Here is a 5,555-nt window from a genome sequence, read left to right as displayed (position 1 = left end):
TCATGACTTTTCCGACAGCCCAATATTTTCTTCCAAGAGGACTGATTGGAGGGATCAATTGCATCTCAAGCAGATAAAATTTATTTGCATCTCTATTAACAAGAATTATTCGTATTACTATCAACCTTGTTCCAACTTACAGAGATGTATGATAGCTCAAAGATAAGAAAAGGCATTACCCACCATAGAATTAGGTAAGCTGAAATGAGGTGAAGACAATGCATAGTATTCCATAGGACATCCAGGGATCTTTGTGGGTTTTTTTTTCTATTTCAAAGTCTTTTATATTTTTCCCTGATATGTGTCAGACCTGTGCTAGGTACTGGTAACAGAGAGGTAAACTGTCCAGACACAGTATCTCCCTAAGGGGAAAGGTTATAATGTTCCCTTATGTTCTAGTAGTGGGTTGGAGGGCTGGGGAACAGACAAATTTTAAAAGCCAAACTGAATCTTTGCCGTTTTTGTCTAAAATCAGATTATAAAAGCACTTTGTATCCTGAGAAAAACCAGGGCTCTTCTGTCTAGTTCTAAATCCCCAAGTAAATGCAGTCTTGGGCCTTTCCTGTGAGTTACTGACTCCCTAACAAAAACTACTTTATTTCTTACTTCTGCAAAACCACATCTGAAAACATGTGATTACCTTTGCAGATATAATAATCAGGTGAGAAGATCGCTTTTTTTTCTACCTTGGACAGACTAGCCCTTGAAAAATTTTTTCCCTTGAAACATCTATTGTATTTTTTTATTTGGTGATTTATGGCTGTAAAACCTGGACTCTCTCGTAAAGCTTCTTTTCAGGTAAATTTTTGTTTCATTTCTAAATGGTTCTGTCTCTGAATTTTCTTTGAGAACACACACACACACACCCAAGATAATTACAGATTGTTGTAAGTGCAGTGAAATCAATAAGCATAGTGATACAATAGAGATGAACTTGGGAAGACAGACGGATTGCTTTAGATCCGGTGTCAGCAAATTTTTTTCTGCAAGGGACCAGACAGTAAATATTTTAGGCTTTGAGGGACATCCAGTCTCTGTCACAATTCTCAGCTCTGTCATTGTTGTGGGAAAGTAACCATAGACAATATGTAAATGAATGGGCATGGCTGTGTTCCAATAAAACTTTATTTACAAAAACAGGTAGAAGGCCAGGTTTGGAATATGGGCCACTGTTTGTTGATCCCTGCTTTAAATAATGAGGTCATGCAAGGCTTTCCTGAGCAGAGGATATTTAAAATAAAACCTGAAGAATGAGAAGAAGCTGGCACTCCAAGCAGAGAGGACAGGGTGTACAATGGCCCGGAGGGAGAAGAGTTTGGTGTATCTGAGAAACAGTAAAGGGTTTGGTGGCAGAAGTACAGTGACTGAGGGAGAGCCTGGGAGAAGATGAGAGCAGTGATGTTGGCAGGGGTTGGGTCATACAACACCTCGTGGGCCGCAGTAAGAAATTTGGATTTTATTCTAGAAGCATCAAATATCTATTATAGGGTTTAAGCTGTGGGGTGACTTTATCAGATTTTTAAGTTTAAAAAGATAACTTGGGCTGCTGTGAATTGGAGGGGGACGAAATAGAGAGGTGAGACTAACAAGGAGGCTGTAGTAGTCATTTGGGCAAGAGATGACAGCAGACATGAAAGATGGCACTGGAAATGGAAAGAATGGTTGGACTGGTGAGGCATTTTGTAGGGGTGGGCGGGGACCATGTGGGATTCATTGAGCATCAAAGGCAACCCCGTCCTCCCATTTCCTGCTGCATAATGCCTGAACTCCTCTCCCTGGTGACCAGGCCTTCCTGATGTGGCCCCCATGACCTGCCTTTTGCCTCACACCCGCATCCCACCTCCCCGGAGAATGTGCAAGGTTCTACAGCAGAGCCCCAGCAATCTCTTGTCTCCTGTCCTTGCTCAAATTCTGTTTACTGTCTGGACTCCTGGTGGCTGACTTGTCTGTCAGGCCACCTGCTTCCTCCTCTAGACTGTAAGCTCCTTTAGGGCAGGAGTTGCTACTGATCTATCCACACAAGAGTGAATAACGGTCACAGAGTCCTGATAAATGTTAATTGACTGAATGAATGAACAAACAAATCCACAGTGCCTAGCAGAAGGCCCTATCCATGGTTTGTGCTGATGCTCATTGAATCGAATAGTTTACAAGAGAGTGAATCAATGAGATGAATGAATGAATGAACTCAGAGTGCCTAACACCAAGCCTGCTTATATAACAGGTGCTAATAAATATTTGTTTTTATTATTTAAAAATTGAGTGATATATTCACATAGTTCAAAAAATATAGCAAGGGATACTGTGAAGAATCTCATTCTCACTCCATTTCCCATCTGTCTGGTTCTCACCACTCTTGTCAGTTTCTGAACTTCCCAGTTTCTTCATGCAAATTTATGCAAATGAATGTCTATTGTTATTCCCAGAGGCTTGGTGAGGGTAGTTGGGACTGACTAGGCCAGGACTGCTCTGTCCTTCCCTCACTGACCCTGAAACATGAATCAGAGCCCCAAACTGGGGCTCCATCTTGGCTGGAACTCTGATCTCCTCACCTGGGCTGCGTGCAGGGGAGATGCAGCCCCTCCATGGGAAGGGGCAGCCAGGTCTGCCACTTCCTATGAGTGGGCTGGGTGGGACAGGTCACACCTGAGCTGTTGCTAGGTGAAGCCACACCTAACTAAACAGCAACAAAGCTGGGAGTGAGAACTTTCCTCCCTTCCTATTTTTCTTTCAATTTCTTATTAAGGAGAAAGTCTCTGTTGAATGCTGGTGGTGTGTTTTTAACACCTCTCTTAACACTTACTTCCCCTTTTAACAGAGAGCAGGCCCTCCACCTCCAAGCCTTGGGCAAGCAGCCGGATCTGGCAAGAATTTAATGACATTGTTTTGTTTTCATTGTACTTATTTTTATGGTTACCTTCTATTTATGGCATGAGATACTGGTTTTCCATTTATGGAGGGATCTCAAGTTCCTTTTTGAAATGAATATTTTTATGTTTTTGAAAGAGGGTCCATTTAAAGAAAAAAATTATGTAACTGGCAGCACAGGTGGTACCCAGACATGGAAAAAAGCTATAAAGAGGAATGTGATGGGTTGAAAAGGACAAAATGCCTCTCAGGTCAAATGTCTCTCCCAGCCCCTATCTAACAGAAGGGCCCACGGATACTTAGTGAGGGGAAGGGACATCCTCAAGGTCACAGCAAAGGCATGGACTGGGAACTGGACCACCTGATCCCCCTGCGATGGGGGACACCCTGTGCCAGAGGGGTAGGGCAAGGGTCAGAGATCGAGTGTACCCCTATAGGCTTGCCCACTACACAGGCCAGGGCCAGGGTCCTCCAAAGCTGGTCAAGTCACAGACTGAGTGCAAAAAGGACCTGGGCACTGGCACAGAGGAGTGAAACACGCTGGTGTTCATTGAGCACTGACCATGTGCTAGGCCCTGTGCTAAGTGCTAGACTTTGCCCCAAGGGAACTCAGGGATTAAGGGGAAAGAGATACCCTACAAAAATAACAAGTTCCTTTAGGCAGTGTTCCAACAGAGGCATCACTAGTGACATCTGGGGCTTTTGCCTGCAGAATAGTCATTTTCCCATTTTCTTTTGGGAAACCATCCTTCCCCCACTCTTGCTTCTTTAGCTCAGGCCAATCAAAACACACCCACTTCAATGGTGGACACATGATCAGGTCTGACCAATCAGAATGCTTCATCCCTCTGGCCTTAGGCATAGAGTTGGACATGTGGCCCAAGGCAGGCCAATGGTGGCTTTCTCCAGGACTTTTGCTGGAACTGCTAGTGAAGGGCTCACTCCAAAGGACTTTCTAAACGGATAAGTCATGATCCAGAGTTGCTGGCAGCCATCTTTACCAGCAAAAGAGGGGAGACTCTCTGAGCATGAAGTTGGCATGGAGGAAAGCAGGGTGAGACACAGAAAGAATTCTAATGATATCATAAGGTCACCTGGATTTAGCCATAAAATCAGTGCCCTAATGTCAGTTCTGGAAACCAATAACTGATCTTTTTTTTTAAAATCCATTAGCCACTTTGAGCTGGATTTCTGTCACTTACAACCAAAAGGGACCTGGCCATTTCCAAATTCCAGGCAGAAACACATGGGAAAGTTGGAAAAGAAGACCCATTGGTGTGATGGACATTTGTCTGGAAATCCTTTCTTATGCGGGTGGGATTTGAGCAGTGTTTTGAAAAATGAGGAAGATTTTGATGCACGAAGAAGAAACAACATTTCCGGTGAGAGGAGTAGCTCAGGCAAAGGCTTGGTAGTGCAGGGAATGGCACGGTTATTGTGGCTGGAGAGAAGGGGGCTGGGTAGAGAAGTGGTGGGAGAGGGCCTGGCAGGGAGAGATGTGCCTGAATTGGGCGGAAAATCACTCTACTTTTTTGCTTGCATTCTCCTTCTCTGCAAGAGTGCCTGTCATCAGTTAATTTATCCACAGCCATTTATGTGCCTGACACTCTTGAAGGGCTGGTGAGAAAGCAGTGGACAACATAGGCAAAGTCCCTGCCCTCTTGTAGTTTCCATTCTAGTCAAAGGAGACAGGCAGAGAGGCAGAGAGAGGGCCACTGAGTGGCTCAGTTGGTTAAGAGCTCGCTGAAGAGTTTGAGCTCTGAACAACAGCAGTTCGATGCCTGGCCTGAGCTGAGCTGCCGCTAAGCTGCCAATAGGCTGTTTGGGATGATGAAAATGGATGGTGGTTATGGTTGCACATTGTGAATGTATGTAATGCCACTGGATTATACACTTAAAATGTCTAAAATGGTGAATTTTATGTTACATATATTTTACCATAATAATAGAAAAGATTGGTGGAGGGGTGCTAGTTTAGCTAGGGCGGTCAGGGCAGGCCTCCTTGAGGAGGTGGCATTTGAGCAGAGTTCTGAATGAAGGGAATTGGCAGGCTATGAGGTCTGAGTGTGCCAGGTGTATTCTAAGAACTGCAAGGAGGCTGGTGTGCTTGGAGCCCAGAGAGCAAGTGGGGAGAGGGAGAGAGATGAGCTACAGGAGCTGGCACACCACTGAGAGAGAACTTTGCATTTGGTTCCAAGAGTGATTGGAAGCCCTTGCAAGGTTCGGCAGGGGAGGAATATGAGCTGGCCCTTTCTAATAAACTCTTGCCTCTCTCCAACACTCAATTAGTCTCTTAATCAGGGCAGTTATCTCACTGTGCTGCGTGGATATCTCTCCTGGCTGCTGCTCTCTTCTGCCTGCCTTCATGACCACTACCTAGTTGAGGGCATAATTTTCACATGGACGACCTGAGTGGCCTCCCACTGGCCTACGTGCTTCCTGCCAACCGTGCCCTCACCATGGTCCCCAGGGGCTCTTTCTACTTGCGCCTCTGAGTAGTCCTTCCTTCCCTTAGTGAGAGCCGCGGCTCCGCACTTTCCTGTCCAGCGCTGTCCGGCTCTCCTCACCCTCGGCCCGTCACACCTCAGCCACTCTGAGCCTTCCACGAGGCCCCCGCCGCCTCCAGCTCTCTGTCTCCTCGAGGCTGGTGTATATACTCTATCTTCTACAGAGACTCTCCCCCTAAT

The sequence above is a fragment of the Hipposideros armiger genome, unplaced genomic scaffold (genome assembly GCF_001890085.2).
Source record: "Hipposideros armiger isolate ML-2016 unplaced genomic scaffold, ASM189008v1 scaffold_94, whole genome shotgun sequence".
NCBI lineage: Eukaryota > Metazoa > Chordata > Mammalia > Chiroptera > Hipposideridae > Hipposideros > Hipposideros armiger.
This window is presented reverse-complemented; position numbering follows the sequence as displayed.